The sequence below is a fragment of the Pinus tabuliformis genome, chromosome 9, assembly GCF_031772625.1.
Source record: "Pinus tabuliformis cultivar Carrire ecotype Pingquan chromosome 9, CPIR1, whole genome shotgun sequence".
Taxonomy (NCBI): domain Eukaryota; kingdom Viridiplantae; phylum Streptophyta; class Pinopsida; order Pinales; family Pinaceae; genus Pinus; species Pinus tabuliformis.
This window is the reverse complement of record NC_142307.1, coordinates 23,619,461-23,637,283: the sequence shown is the minus strand read 5'-3', so window position 1 is coordinate 23,637,283 and position 17,823 is coordinate 23,619,461. Positions and strand designations below refer to the sequence as shown.

The 17,823-nt window shown below is 36.6% G+C and overlaps 1 protein-coding gene across 1 annotated transcript in view; it reads right to left on the bottom strand.

Moving 5' to 3' along the window:
• DEX1 (defective in exine formation protein (DEX1)) overlaps nt 1-17,823 on the bottom strand; it is a 320,259-nt gene that overhangs the window by 222,614 nt on the left and 79,822 nt on the right. The gene's annotated exons all lie outside the window — the stretch shown is intronic.

Here is a 17,823-nt window from a genome sequence, read left to right as displayed (position 1 = left end):
ATAATCAAGAGAAGAAGAGGCTAATAATAATAAGAACTACAATTTGAAGTAAAGGAATATCACAAGTAGTTATCAATGTAGAGAGAAATCACTTCTAATCTAGCTACCCTTAATTTATCAACACAGTATCATAGCTAAGGTGACAAGGAAAGACAGCTTGAAGATCATTCAATTGAAAAGGATAGATAAGGGCCAAATACAAGAAGAAGAACATCAAGGAGAACTAGTCATCACATCACAAAGATCCTATCATCTTGAAGGAAGAACTCTTGAAGAAGAAAGGAAGACCTCAAGGACCCCTCCCTCCATTTTAAAAGGACTCTACATATTTGAAGTATTTTGTAAAGTCTCTCACATTCTACATCCAAAAGGAAGCAAGAAGAGCACTTCATCATCAAAGGAATCAAAGAGATCTCCCTCATATTGAAGAAGGAATCACATCTCAAGCATCTTTGAAGAAGAACATCTCCCCTTATCTTGAAGAAATAGCATTGTCATTCTGAAGTGAAGAAGGAAGATCATCCCTCCTTATAAAGCTCACAAGAAGACATCATCAAGGAAGCATCTAGTGGAAAACATCATCATCAAGGAGGCATCTTCATTTGTCAAGAAGTACTTTACATTTATGTCTTAATCAACAAACCAAATGACTACTTTCTACAAGGAGAACAATAAACTTGTTGGGACATCAAACTATCTTGAATGAAAGAAAAGAATAGATTTAACTCAGAATGAAGTTATTGAATATGTTTAAGAACAGAATTATACAAGATGAAAGTATCAAGGGAAAAAGGGGTAGCCTCATATCTCATGACGGTATCTCAAATAAGAGATCAACTACAAGCATTAGGAGAAATAATCTCAAATCTAGAGATGACCACTCATGTACTCTAACGCATTACCAAATGGAAAAGGCAAATTTATATCAAGTATCTACAAAAAGAAGGAAACTACTTCATTCAATGATTTATGGTCATTTGTAGGATTGAAGAAACCAGACTAAAGGCAAAGAATGACATTGGATCAAATGAACAAACACAAGCATATGCAGCTATGACAAGGAAGAAAGGGAGGTTTGGAAAGTTTGAGCCTCGGAAAAGATTTCAAAAGAAAACTGACATGTTTAAAATTAAATGCTATGAATGTAATGAATATGGGCACTTCAAGAGGAATTGTCCTAAACTCAAGAAAAGGAAAGAAAGAAGTGAAGCCCATGTAACCGAAGAAGTAGAAGAACAGGAAGAAAAGAAATCAAAGAAGGAAGAAGTGAAATACCTATACTATTGCAGGTCTCCCACACATCTAGTTCATTTTCAGGTATATAGAAGTTAGCAAGTCATGGTAGAATGCATTGCAAAATATATTATAGCAGAAATTGAAATGTGTAATACCCTAACTAAGAAATTCTTAAGCAGAGAGTAATTGGGTTTAAAATTTTAAATTTTTGCAAAAGAATACCTGCAATTGTTTTTGTTGTTGAGATCAATCAAGGTTGTTGCCGCTCCAAATTCATTCTTGTTACCAAAATACCAACTCCTCCCTGCCAAACTAGGCAAAATCTCGGTACCCAGCTCCAAAATACTTCCAATTTGAAGTAATTTGGCCCCCGTGCCCAAAAAGCTTCAAGGACAATTAAGGTTGCTCTAACTGTAGTTCTTCACTGTAAATTCTTCCTTCCTGTAATGTGTTCTCCAAGCCAACCTCCCTTTGAAGGCAAACTCCCTTTTCTCATATAGGACCCTCATTTGTTTCAGGGCGGTGATTATTCTGCTCCCCCAATTCCTCCAACGAAGAGTTAAGTGATAAGTTTTGGTTTACGTCTGAACAAGCATCCGCCACATGCATCTATGGTCGACAACATTCTCTTTTAAACTTTTATAATATCTATAGACCATATATGTTACGTGCCTTATATTGCTTTATATATGTTCTATGGTTTTGGTAAAGTTTGCATAGGGTCATGTTATGTTTTATTGTTTTTTTATTAATAATTATTTCTTTTAATTTCTTTGAATTTTATTTAATATAAAATTTCATTAATTTAATAATATAAATAACTAATACAATATTTAGTTAACATAACTGATTATATTATATTTACCCTTTTATTTTGTAAAATACTCGAAATTTACTTTTATTTTGAATAATATGTTAATTATGGTGGTATATATATATATATATAGATAGATAGATAGATAGATAGATAGCAAGTCACCCACCTTAATATGCTTATTATATTCCGGTGAGTCTAGTTGTTTACTTAGTATGTCAATAATTTATTCCTTGGACTTTTCATAAATGGTTAGCACATATAGTATATGCTAATGCAGTGCATGCGATACATGCATATGCAGCTATCATATGCATGTGTCGTATGTATGCTAATATTCACATTTTGTTTGTAAATTGTAGGTGGGTCATTACAAAATGGCATCATTCTAGAAGCATGAAAGGATAGCCAAGGTAACAGTTTATATGGTTGAAGCAAGTCATCTAGCAAGATAAAAAGAGAAGACCATCATACCTCATCATCATTAGAAAGAAGCATTCGAAGAATGAGGATCACTAAGATCCTCCATTGGAATCTTTGTTAAAAAGTTCACCTCTACTTAGAAGAAGCAAGTGTCACATAGATAGTCTACATTCCACCTAGTGTGGGATCTACAATTTAGAAGGATGAAGGTATGGTGACAGAGAAGTGCAGCATGTCAATTTGGTTGAAGCATTTCCATCTTCAAGTAAGGAAAGGAAGTTGCTAGAGGAAGTCTAGATGACCACATGAAAGATAGAGGTATACACATGTTTGGTAACTATTAATAGATAGATGAAGTCATATCATCCCTTGGTTGCAGATAGGATGGTTAAAAGGCTCTATCTCAAGAGCATAATTGAAGAAGAAGGAAACTCTTCCTTTTCAATGGGACATGAAGGCATACAATTCAATATGCCTTGAATTCTTCTACATGATGACATGATGAAATTAACATTACATGACCTCGTGAAGAATATGAGGAAGTTGGCAACCATTGTTCCTATAACGAAGGAAATATGTATTGAGATACCGAGGAAGCAATATATGAAGAAGTTGGAAAAAGAGTTCGTAAAGATGTACCTATAGCCACTTGAGATAAGATGAATCAACATCTAATAACAATTAGAAGAATTCGCTGTGACATCTCCATGGAAACGTTATGAAAATCCTGATAAGTATGATGAAGAAGGAGAACCTTAGTTATAAGTGTCTTGGAGATGGATTCATACGATGTGCAGGTTGTTGATGTTGCAAAAACAAATGATATGATGAAAGACCATCATGAAGAGGTAATTGTATTTTTGAAGTTCACTTTTTTATTTTTGAAAGCAAGCATCTAGTTGGATTGGAACAGGGCTACCGACAAAAGGTTGTAGAAACTCACCTACAATTAGCAGACATAAAATTGGCTGGATGATTCTGAAAAAGAACGTGACTTGGAAAAGGTAGCAGTACGAAGGATAGCCAGATGATGACAACGAAGATCTCTTCCCGATAAAAAGTAGGATGACATAACTAGCATTGATTAGTTCAACACTATGTTTCATTGAAGAGAAGTGATGTAGAAGATGGTCAAAGCCCTACGAATAAGTTATGAAAGAAGATGGTTCCATAGTTTAAAAGTTGAAGTCTACAGATGACATGATAGCAGCTAATAGTACCATGATCTCCACCAAAGAGTAGATAGTTGTTGTTGAAAAACAAGTCCCTAGTTAAGAGGGAGCTTGGGTATATTCCTTTTTATAGGAATGCGTAGATCCTCCTTGGTTAAGAGGGAGAAATAAACACATCATGCTTGTCTTCACATCATGAAGAAAGAATGGAGGATTGGCTAAGCATCTGAATTCCGATACTCTATTATGAATTAAAAATTCATAACTCTATATATATATTAAATAATAAATATTATGATAATAAATAAATTCATATTAATTAATTAATAAATTAGTAAATAAATTAAATTAAGATAAGACAATTAGTTTTGAATAGGCATCAATCCCAAGGGACGTGTCTTTAGGGCTCATGGCTAGTCAACTCCTATAGCCATAGCCTTGTAACAATAATCTTTTATCTGAATAAGCATTATATATATTACTATGTTGAAGAAACAACAATGTATCTAAGCATTACGATCGTCAGCGAACAATTTAAAGTGTTTCATTGGTATCAGAGCCATTGTTCCTCTGCCTGCAAACACAGTTATTATTCGTGTAGTTCCTACCATCGCGTTGATTAACCATTCCGCTCACTGATCCTCGTGTTTCACTCTCATCCCTGTATCTACTTGTTCTCAATCGATTCATTGTCGCTAGGTTATTTCCCAATCACCTGAACTGTATCCTTGTCATGGTCGTTTTGTGTTCCCCTCTGACACCCTCACAATCCCCACTAATTTCGTTGTTCCTACCCGTTATTCCATTGCCGTTGCTGTATCGGCCACTTCCCTGTCTGCACCACTGTTGACCAGTATTGTGCCACATAACGACTCAATCAAACATGTCCGGCGTAAAATGGTGTCCCATTTCTGTCGTTGTCTCTCATCCACATACACCCTTGCCGCTGCATCCCACACTCCTCAACTTCGTTGAACCCATCTACATCGTACACTGTCGTTCCCTCTGCACTTCCATCGTGCCACATCCCAACCCCCGTTGTTGTCCTCACCCCAACCGTCGCGCCTATCTGCAACAACCTCTGCTGCGACGTTGTCCACATGTTGTCCATGTCTGCCTTAGTTCCTGTCTCGTCTTGACTGCGTGGACATCAAACTAGAGATTGGTCGTTGTTCCGACAAGAAGTCCTGTCCATTGGGCCACCCTCCCTGACACATTTAATCGTCGTTGTTAGTCAAACAGCATGGTCCACCAATTGCGTCTCCCATCCGTCTTCAAACCAGTTCATAACAATTCATAAAACTATATATATATATATATATATATATATATATATATATATCCAATATAATTACATAGTTACTAATAACCATTCGAATAGTAATTATATATAACATATAGTTATAATACAATTAATTAATATTATTTAATTAATTAAAAAAATTGAGTCTACAAGGAAAAAGAGGAACAAAATGGGAAGCAATAACAATGACAACAATTCGAAAAAAATTCAAGAAGAACTTGATAAAATGCGCAAGCACCTTGACAATGTCGAAAGGAAGCAAGATGATTTCGGGATTCGTCAAGATGAAATGGCAGAGAATATCATAGCAATAAGGAGCATGATGAGGCAATCTATGGGAGGAGCCAATCCACCTTTTAACCCCTCGGTTACGCAAAGTCCCAAGACTCAGGAAGGTGGAACTTTTCCAAGTCATGAATTTCCATTGATGCATGAAAAGCCACGAGTACCACATATACAATTTGAAGGAAGTCAATACCATACAAAGTTTCCCGACAAAGACTACCTTAAAATTAAAAGAGAATTACCTAAATACGATGGTAAACACCATAAAGGCACCATTGTATGGATAAATAAAATGGACGTCATTTTCAGAGCAAACCCGCCAACAAGGGAGCAAGAGAAGGTCATGGACGCATCCAACTACCTAGGAGCAGAAGCATATGATTGGTTCCTATGGTGGTCTAACAAATGTGCAGCTCGCTCGTTCAATTGGAAAAATTTTAAAAACGCCCTGCTAAAAAGGTTTCATGACGAAGAAGAGGATGATGTTTACGAAAGATTCGTTCACCTCAAACAGAAAGGATCAATAAGCGAATACACTCACGAATGGGAAGTATTAGCTATAAGGCAAAGGGGATTCTCAGACGAAGAGTTGTTAAAAATGTATCGTTGTGGCCTTAAGGATTATATTCGATAAGAATTAAAATTATATAAACCTCAAACCATTGAAGATGTTAGACATGCAGCAATAATTATTGAGTAGAAATATAAACTCCATAAAGCACCATATGCCAGTAATGAAAAATCAAACAACTACACCAAGGGGAAGTCAAGTAAACCGTCTTTAGAAAACACTGGTAAGTACATTCCACCACCAATGCACAATGGAGGAAAACAACAGTCTAATATTGAAAGAAAAAAGGATGGAAAGTGTCGGACATGCAGAGACAAATATTCCCCAGGGCACAGATGCACTACGCAATAACTTTACATCTGCAAAGTAGAACAAGAAGAAGACTCTTTAGAAGATAGCTCCGATGAACAGAACAACGAAGAAAATGAGACCTCTAATACAGATCCAGAAGAAGATATGCCATGAATTTCTCTGGCAGCCATCAGAAGGATAGCTCAACCACAAACATTGAAGCTTAAAGAACATATCAAGAAACAAAACGTTATTGTTTTAATAAATTCAGGAAGTACACACAACTTTATAGATGTCAATGTTGCAAAAAGACTGAACATTTTTGCCTACCTAGTAGTAGATTTAAAAGTTATTGTCGCAAGATGGAAAACAAATAGATGGAGTAGGAAAGTGCCATAAAGTTAAAATGCAACTGAATGAATACGAAATGGATTCCAGTTTTTATATGGTCCCCTTAGGAGGAGTAGACGTCGTTTTAGGAGTACAGTGGTTTCAAACACTCGAGACGTATTCGACAAATCACCAAAAACAGTTCATTAAGTTCAAAATGGATGGAAGAAAGTATAAGTTGTTCGGATTCCAAGCTCCACAAACCCAAGTCATTTTTGCTCAGCAACTAAAAAAGCTTATTCGCAAAGGAGCCCGAGTATTCGTTGCACAATGTCAACGATTAGAGTTATTATCAATGGAAGGGATTCACCAACAATCTGAAGTTTCATCCCTAATCCAGAAATATGAGAAGGTTTTACAAGATCTACCGATGAAATTACCCCCTCAAACGAAAATTGAACATATCATTGAAGTCAAACCAGATTCAATGCAAGTAAATGCAAAGCCATATCGCTACCCCCATCATCATAAAACAGAGATAGAATGATTAATACAAGGCCTGTTAAAACATGGAGCCATTACGAAAAGTAGAAGTCCATACGCTACACCTGTAGTATTGGTCAGGAAGAAAGATGGATCCTTCTGATTGTGCATAGATTATTAAGGATTAAACATAAATTTTCAATTCCATTCATTGATGAGATGCTAGATGGGCTCCATGGCGCAAAATATTTCTCAAAATTAGATTTGAAATCAAGTTATATCAAATTCGAGTGAGATTAGAAGATGTCAAGAAGACGACATTCAGAACTCACGAAGGGCACTATGAGTTTAAGGTAATGTCATTTGGATTAACAAATGTGCCAACCACCTTCTAAGCAACCATGAACGAACTTTTCCACCCATACTTGCAAAAGTTTGTGTTAGTCTTTTTCGACGATATTCTCGTTTACAGTAAGACATGGAAGGAGCACCTCAAGCATCTAGAGGAAGTGTTGTCCATATTAGAGAAGAATCAATTTTACGCCAAGTTATCAAAATGTACCTTTGGGCAAAAGGAGGTTGAATACCTAGGACACGTTATATCCAAGGAAGGAGTCAAAGTGGACCCCAACAAAATCAAAGCAATCAAAGAATGGCCCAAACCCAAGAATGTATCAAAACTAAGAGGATTTCTAGGTCTAACTAGGTATTACATAAGGTTCTTATAAAACTATGCACATTTGATGGCACCCCTGACCAACTTGTTAAAAAAGAACGCTTTTCAATGTAATAACTAGACAGACGAATGCTTCGAGAATCTAAAAGAAGTGATGTCAACCACACCATAATGGAAACTCCAGACTTCTCCAAACTGTTCGTAGTCGAATGTGATGCTTCAGGGTTTGGATTTGGAACCGTATTAATGCAAGACAACCACCCTATAGCATTCAAGAGCAAGAAACTTAACAAACAAGAAGGCTTAAAATCAACTTACCAAAAGGAGATGCTTCTCATCATACATGCTTTAACGAAATGGTGACAGTACCTGCTCGGAAGTAAGTCCTCAATCTGAGCTAATCACAATAGTCTTCAATTTCTACTTCGGCAAAAAACATTATCAACAGAACAGCAAAAGTGGATGGAGAAACTTTGGGCATTTGACCTAGAAAAACTGCACAAAAAGGGAAGAGAAAATGTTGTAGCTAATGCACTCTCACGTAAGGATGGTGACAACACAATATGCATCGCCTTGGTAGTTGTTCCTGAGTGATTAGACGAAATACGAGCCGAGTATGCCAAGAATTCAAATTGCGGTTCTATGATTGAAAACATTAGTCAATATGCCAATTTTGAATGGAAAAATGACATACTATGGTACAAAGGTAGGATTTACCTAACCCCAACATCCAATTTTAGAATGAAAATTGTAAGGGAATCTCACAGTTCTCCTATAGTTGGGCATGTCACATTCTTCAAAACTTACTACAACATTCGACAATCATTCTATTGGAAGGGTATGAGTAAGGAAGTCCAAAAATATGTTGTAGAATGTGATGTTGGTTAGAGGAACAAGAGTGAAAATATCCCAACCCCTGGTTTACTACACCCATTACATATTCCAAATCAAAAATGGGAGGAATTTTCGATGGACTTCATTGAAGGACTACCTGTGTTTGACCGTAAGGTAAAGATATTTGTCGTAGTCGACAGACTCACTAAATATGCCCATTTCATGGCAATCAAAAAAAATGACACAACTAAGCAAATTGCGAATGTGTTTTGTAAAAACATTTACAAACTACATGGGTTTCCCAAGGTCATTGTCAGTGATAGAGACACAACTTTAAAGGCAATTTTTGGAAGGATTTCTGCCACCAAGCAGGAATATCTCTCAACATGAGTTCGGCCTATCACCCCCAGACAGATGGTCAAACTGAAGTCGTAAATAAACGCTTGGAAACATGTCTTCGATGTTTCATCGCCAACAATCAAAACAGATGCACCTAGTGGCTACACCTGGCAAAATGGTGGTATAATACCACCTATCATACTTCATCTAAGATGACGCCTTTCTATGAACCACCCAAGTGGAAGGATTTTGCACTACTAGATTATAAGGTACAAGCAATAAAATACATTTTAGAAGAAAACCAAAGAATTATTAACTTGCTAAAAGAAAATCTAACAATGGCGCGTATAGGATGAAACAACAAGCCAACCAGCATCGCACAGAAAGAGAGTTCGAAGAAGGAGATTGGGTCTTTGTTAGGCTTCAACCTTATAAGAAATTGACACTAAAACAACAAGGGAAAAATAAGTTATCGCCTAAATATTATGGCCCACACCAAAAAATCAAAACAATAAGTAGCGTGGCTTATGGACTAAAGCTACCAGACAAATTTCAAATCCACAACATGTTCCATGTATCAAGTCTCAAAAACATACTGGGGCAAAATCAAATAGTTCAAACAGAGATACCCGAGATTGATGAAGAAGGAAGAATCATCTTAGAACCTGAAGGTATACTCGCTACCAGAGAGAAGGTATTACGGTCCAAGACTATTAAGAAGTACCTCATCAAATGGAATAAACTACCAGAGGAATACTCATCATGGGAGACAAAGAGTTTTCTTCAGCAACACCCAACATTACCTATGCTTTGAGGACAAAGCATTTTTAAGGGAGAGGCAATGTTATGAATTAAAAATTCATAACTCAATATATATATATAGTAAATATTATAATAATAGATACATTCATATTAATTAATTAATAAATTAGTACATAAATTAAATTAAGATTGGACAATTAGTATTGAATAGACATCAGCCCCAAGGGATGTGTCTTTTGGACTCGTGGCTAGTCAACTCCTATAAAGGAGAATCGCCATAGTCGTATATGAGCATTACGATCATCAGCGGACAATTTAAAGTGTTTCATACTCTTTGAGGATGAGGTAGAGCGTCCAATAGGTAAGAGAAGTCGAAGAGGAAATTTCTTGAGGATGTGTAAATCCATAATAGGAATGGTCCTAAAAGGACATACCTTATGAACATCCGGATGGGGTATGTGCCTTGAGAGATAATGATGAAGGTGCCTATAAATCATTGTCTCACCAACATTGTGTTCTAATCTAGTGGAGAGATAGAGTTGTTAGTCAAGGCCTTACTATATGACAATGTTGGTTTATAAGATGAGATGCACCGATATAAGTTGATAAGATAGCTTTTGAGATGGCTTACCAATCAGACTCTTCTTATGAGAATTCTTCAGTATGAGTTTATCCATGTACCATCTATGTATTATGAATACCTCCCTCATTAAGAGGGACTGTTGAATTATGTAACTAGGTTCGATCTTCATAATATTCTTATGTAATCTGGATTTTATGTATTTGACATAAAAGAGAAAAGAAAAATTATTATTAATATTTTATACCATGGGTTTCATGCTCAAGGTCAATTTGTTTTAGGTCTAGCACCCATTGTGTGCATCTAGGATTTGTTAGGAGAGTCAAGAAAGTCAAAAGAGTCATTGCCATATTCATTAGACCCTATTCGTCATTTTGTATCATGTAAAAGAATTTATTGTGAGTCAAACGTGTTAAAAGTCTCCCTCCAAGACCAAGTCAGATTACAAGATGATGTTTGCCTCATTAAGGGCTATTCGAGCCTCACAGAAAGGGGTATATATAAGTCCAATCGACCTCATTTGAAGAGAGAATCTATCCAGGTTTGATTACAAGAAGGAAGAAGCAAGAAGAGAAGACAAGAAGAAAAAAAAAGGAGAAGGAGCGAAGAAGTTAGGAGAGACAAAATTGAAGTTTTTGGGCCTCTCTATCTCACACGTGCGAAGGAGAAGTAGGGTTTCTGAAGTTGCTAGGTCGAAGTTGTGCAGTTGCTAGGTCGAAGTTGTGAAGCTGCTAGGTCGAAGTTGCAAGTGAAGGTTCTAGATCGAAGTTACAAAAGAAATTGCCAGGTCGAAGTTGTTGAAAGGTCAAAGTTTGTTGTTGGAAGCTTTGCAGGGAAAGCTCATCAAGGAAGGTTGACTTGGTCTTGGAGGGGTCTCAGTCTTGGGTCTAAAAGGTCTTGGAATTCATCATTTGAAGATTCTATAAGAAGAGAAGAATTATTTGTGGGTTTTCCTCTCTAGGAGAGGTTTTGGACCTGGCTAGCAACCTATATTTGGTGTCCACTGTGTTCTATTGATCTTCATTTGTTTGGTAGCTATTTGATGATTCGAAACTACAATAATCAAGAGAAGAAGAAACTAATAATAATAAGAGTTACAAGTTGAAGTAAAGGAATATCACAAGCAGTTATCAAAGTAGAGAGAAATCACTTCTAATCTAGCTCCCCTTGATTTATTTATCAACAATCTGCCCTCGCAGTAATGTACTTCCATCTGCTCTTCCTGTCGCTGCTAGCCAATAGAAAATCTTTGGTTCAATTCGATCGATATCAAACTCTAGGAGGAAGTAACCAAATCCAAACAGTGCAACCTTTGATAATTAAACCATCTGTACCTAATTTCATCTATACATCATATTCGTCCGCACTATCAGTCCCAACAATCCGTAAAATGATTGTCGTTGTTGTTTTGTGCATTGTTTTGAACATTTGACGCATCTTTCTGGTACAACACCCGATTTTTGTAGCTATATAGTCGTTGAATTGGTACGATCATACAACACCTTAACACTTGAAAGTAATTATTTCAAAAAAAAGATAATCGGCTCCCAAGGAGTTAAAAGCATCACACCACTTGGAGAAACATAACACCAACACCGTATCTCTGACTTAATCGAGTCAAACAGCCATTACCCACTAGATTTTTATTAATAATCGTGTATTGGGAGCTTGCTTATAATTAATTTAAGAAAAATAAATAAATAAAAGAGAATTATACTTATTATAAAGTATCAAGTTTACTAAGTTGCCAAATATATATATATATCAAGTGAATATAAAGGCATATTTCAAAAATAAAGAAGATGTATATTTCTTGACACTAAGGTTAAAGGCATTAATATTTAAGAAAAGAAAACAAATGGACATTTCATTATATTTTGGAAAGTGACTTTAGTAAATATAAAAAGGCTAACATCTAAGGATTCAATAAAAGGGGAATTACAAAGAAAAAAATTACAAAGAATTTCTTAAGTATTTGTTAAACACACATGGCAGAGACAAAATAAGAAAGATAAACATGAGATTGCATTTATTATTGACAATGATATACATTTATAGTACATTCGCGTGACCGTTGGGTTCCACATCCCAAGGTTTCTTGGACTCTCATGGTTGTTCACATTCTACACCAACCCATAGAGGATTAGGTGTCCAACATTCCCCCCCTTAATCCGAAGGGTTATGTATGAGTCCAAGAAGAGAGTTGTAATAAAAATGTGCAAAAATGCATGGCAGCACAAGACTGAATGTGCTCTCTGAAATGTTGGTATAAAGGGCAATGGTTTAAGGATGACCACCAACACTGGAACGCTTAGTGCAGTTCCCAGAACCCTTCCAAGTCTGGCATGAAGCTTAGGTCTTCTGCTAGAGGAAGTGCTCCTGATGTTTTGAAAAGGGAAACCTTCAACCATGAAAGGGAAGTGTCACCCATTATAAAAGGGAGAAACTCAACTTGAAAAGGGAGGTCTCAACCTGTGATGGTTTAAGGATGACCAACAACTCTGGAATGCTTAATGCAATTCTTGGAACTCTTCCAAAACTAGTAGGAAGCTGAAGTCTTCTGTTAGAGGATGTGTCCCCAATTCTTTTAAGAGGTATCACCGACAGAAGGCATGCTCAGTGGCATCTTTGTCTCTGGCTACAACTCTGAATTTGGTATGGCAGGTTGTGGCTCAGACTCGCTTGATGTGACTCTGAAGCTTGTAGATGACCATCATTTCCCCCCTTGTCAGATACAAGGTGAGATGGTGGAGAAAACTCAACTGCAAGACTGTTCAATACTCTAGAACAAGTTCGGACATATGACTAAGATATCTTCTTGGTTGTTGATGCCCACTGCCAAGAAGCGATCCATCCAAGACGAATCTTTGTTCTTGCAGGAGGTTTGTTTCTGAAACATCTGTTTGAAGAATGATTGGTTTTATGACAGTGCTTACATGGATGAAGATCAAAAAAGTGATCTTTCATATGGCCAACTCAGTCACAGTGTTGGCATTTCACAATCTGTTATTGTTGCTGTGGAAGAAGAGTAGATTCTGGAACAGCTGAAGGTGAACTGTCATGAAGGAATCCAACACTCTGAAATTGAATGGGCTTTGAGTAATCTGGAATATGAAAGGAAACCTCCTTATCATATCCAAGACCTGTTTTGTGCTTGTTGTGGACAAGCTCTTCCCAAGGTCTGATGGTGGGCTTGGGAAGTGCAAACTGAACTTCTTGATCTGCATGTAACTCTACTGCTTTATTGGGCACTGGATCTTAATCAACTGTAACATTATTGTCTTGCTGCTTATGGGAGTCTGTTTCAATGTTCTGAACAGAAATAGGTTCAGAATGATGACTCCTCTATTTTAATTCCTTTTATTGAAGCTGAGATTCAAGCTCCAAAAATTCTATCTTCTCTTGTGCATTTTGCAAACAAGTTCTAATGTCAACAAGAGAAGCTTTGTTGATTCTTACTATGTCATGATCAAAGGAATGTATCAAAGTTTTTAAGAACTCTAATACCTCACCAGTTTTGGTTATTTTATCCAGGTCGAAATTACACTTAAAACTTATCACAATTATGAACCTATAGAGAAGAACTAACACTCACTCGCAATACAATGTCACTGCAAAATATTTTGTAAATGTACCTAATGATAGGAGAGAAATCCACTGAAGAGAAGGATAATCCCATTACTGATTGAAGACTCCTTAAAATAACCAACGCTCCATCAACTTCTAGCAAGAGAGCATTCCACTATGATGTTACCATACTTTTAATGGGATTCTGTCCAACACATATACTACTAGGACGCACATGTACTACAATCAACGGATTTTAACACTTCGATCCCTGCAAGTCATCATCCCAAAGTGCATACAAATGTTCAAGTGAATTTAGGCAAAGAAATAGCTTCACAGTTTACAGATATCAGGAGATTTGATGTCAAAGGCACGCGTGCTGGAATATGAAGGGACTATGTGTGCTGGAATACGAAGAGACTCACACCAAACACGCAAAATTCAAGAGGCATAGTCAGTTATTACTTTGGACAAGGTTGACTAGAAACATTCAATCATGTACCAGCGTTCAACATATGGCAATGCCCAACTCATAGAATGGAGAAAGGTAGCATGTGCATATATGAATATATCTCTCTGCATATAACCCAAGAGACTGATATGCATATAACAAAACAATAGAACAACCCCACTGCTCAACCCACTCACTGTGAATCAACGCATATGGATCAATGCACATACCATGACTTAATTAATGCACAGAGACTCCAGACTCATGTCGTTTCAATGTAGAGAGCATGAATATTGAATGCACTGCACACCTCAACGTAGAGGGACAAATACCAATGCTAAATAAGTCTGCTTGTATGCAGGCCTTCAATATTCCTTGCAACACTATATGTTATTAATTTAATATCTTTTCCAATACACGTTTTTCTTGTCTCATTTAAACTGACCATATACTCGTCCCATTTCTGTATAGTATAGATTGCAGAGCATCGATTTTGATATTGAATTGGAAGGAGATAAGCCAAACCAAGATACTAGACACTCTCCACCACTTCTCACCAACAACAGGAAGAATCTCTTCTCACTGTCCTCTTTTATACCACCACGTTGCACCGAAAGGTCGTCATGCATTCCCTTTCACGAAACTAAGCTTACATAAAGAATATCAAGCTAATGAATCACTTGGCTGCAGTGGGAAATCGGTTAGCTTGCTCACCATCAGCCTGTAACTCAAGGAAGCACAGGCCTAATTCCTTTTTATTCAAGAAACTGATGAAGAACAGTCTCGCTCTGCACACAAACCCCTTCAATAAAATGTACCACGACCAGTGCTCCATCTATGATTCGCAGGGTTGATGTAGCTCGGTAGAATTCTATAGAGATTTGAGCATGGTCACCATGGGAAGGGTACCTCACCAGTAAACGGAGGAGCAAAGAGTGGTAATCCACAATAGTCATGGAGCCATGAGCATTGTGCCACCAAAAGAGCATATGTATTGAGCAACTGTGTAATTAGATATAAAATTGGATACCACTGGATTGATAGAACAACAATAATATGTGCATGCAACCACTTACAACTTTATTCCTTCCCTGTGTTCGCCTTGGCTGCTTTTCATTTATTCTTCTTTCTTCTTATTGGGGATAGTCACGTGAAATAGAAACATTGCTGCTAGAGGGCTACCAAACAAGAGGTCACGACTCACCAGAGAAAATTATGGTGAGTGGGTGAACATTTTATACGGTCATAAAGGAAAGTTGGTTTGAGCGATGTTGACTGCTCATAGAAAACCTTCACACAACGAGGAGGCAGAAGAACAAAAAGACACCAATACGATATTCTTCTATCCAGAATGTAATTCAAACTAGCATATGTTGTTGTTACCATGTGCATAAGTGAAGGGAACATTCAACCAATGCACTACAGCCACACCATAGACTGATTCAAACAAGCGTAGTACCCACAGGTTTCAAAAAATTTGTGGAAAACTTTAGATTCAACTCAGAGAACATGACTAGACTTCAACGCAAACCGTCCACCAGTGAAACATACACAATTGAATTTTCAACGTCTTAGTACTTACCACAATGGAATATTTGTACACGACATTGCGCAGAGAAGCACTACAGCCCCCTCCTTCCGCGTTTTTCAAAAACACCTACCTTGATAGGTTCTTGTTCCTCTCCTTGGCATTGTTGTTTGAACTCAGAGCCTCTATTCACGAAATGATTTATCACATGCTTGTTGATATCACCGATCATATAAATAAGATGATCGGGCAACGCATGAACCAAAATTTTAAGTCTACAAATAGTTCAACATTCCCTTCGACCTTCCACTGAGCAGACTCTAATTAGACAGAAAAGTAGATGCTCAATGCACATAATTCAAGAGAATATGAATCGACTCTTCAAATAATTGGACTCTCAAAAAGCATCACTAGCTTCAATTACATGTGGCCATCAAAATAAGAATGAAGAAAATGAACTTCAAAGAAAGATAATTACTCCAAAATATCCACCAATTGCAAAATATGTTCCACCGCAACTCAAGATGCAAAGAATCCAATCAACAAGATCAAAAGAAAGCAAACCTACAGTTTTGCCAGCTAGACAAGAAAACTACAACCTAAGGCCCTAAAGCTTAAGGGGATCATAAAATATAGAAATATCACCATAATCATAGTATTGATTATCATATAGACATCGTATTTGCTAAAAAACTTAATCTCTTTGTGTACCCAGCCAAGGACCTCACAATTATAATCATTAATAGGCAAAAGTTCAAGGAAGTAGGAAAATGCCATAAGGTTTCCATTCAAAAAAAAGAACGAGACCTACAAATAGGACTCTATGCTCTATCACTTGAAGAAATGGATATGGTTTTAAGTACGAAATGGTTGATATAGTTGAGAAGTTATACCACAAATCTTGAAAAACAATTCATGGAGTTTAAATGGCAAGGTCAACACTATAAATTATATGGTGTTTAAGGGTCCAATCTCAAGAAGAATCAATTGCGATTAGAAAAAATGTGGCAAAAAAAAGATAAACGTCTTTTCATGGAAATGTGCACAATTAAAGAGAAGCATATTTACTATGCTTTGAGGACAAAGCATTCCTTAAAAGGGCAGCAATGTTATAAACATAATAATTATAATAATAAATTAATTAATGAAAAGTCAAGGAGCACAAATTCTTTCACCTCATGACCAAACAATGCTATAAGTAAACCATCATGAGGGTTGTTGTACCATCATCATTCGTATTTATTCTTATCAGTCAATATATTTTATCTACTATATTCAAAATAAACAGGGTTTGTTTATTACACAAACACAATCTAGCTTCACCAAGATAAACGTCTTTTCATGGAAATGTGCACAATTAAAGAGAATCCTATTTACTATGCTTTGAGGACAAAGCGTTCCTTAAAAGGGCAGCAATGTTATAAACATAATAATTATAATAATAAGTTAATTAATTAATGAAAAGTCAAGGGGCACGAATTCTTTCACCTCATGACCAAACAATGCTATAAACAGGGTTTGTTTATTACACAAACACAATCTAGCTTCACCAAGATAGATAATGATTTAAAAGGTAGCGACATATCAAATTGAATCCTATTAGACATGGTTCACACACCATTTTGTAGGGCATATGAGATTTTATCTACTATATTCAATATAAACAGGATTTGTTTATTACACAAACACAATCTAGCTTCACCTTGATAGAAACCTAATAGACATGGTTCACACACCATTTTGTAGGGCATATGAGAATATTTCATTTGCCTTATCTGCCCCCTCATATTGCCATTTATGATGGGATTTATGTTATCAACCTTGAATATAAGTTGCCACTTTTAAGGATAAGGAACAATAAGTGTGTCCTCAAGTTACCATCCTAGTATTCAAGGCTATCTCTTACTAGATAAACTGTACAATACTAAGACAACTTCCAAGGGCAACCATACTACCACCTACCTAGTTGAAAGAAAAGGAAGATAGCCTTCACAAGCTAAGCCAATCTCTCGGTCCACTTTTTCGCAATCATTGCCCTATTTTAAATAGAAATTGGAGACAACTTCCCCATAAGCAAAGAAGAACTGATAGGCAGTGGCACCTTTATGTCTGTATTCTTAGTCATGTATGTCTGTATTCTTAGTCATGCTCGTCATGTGTCACTACTATTGTATTATA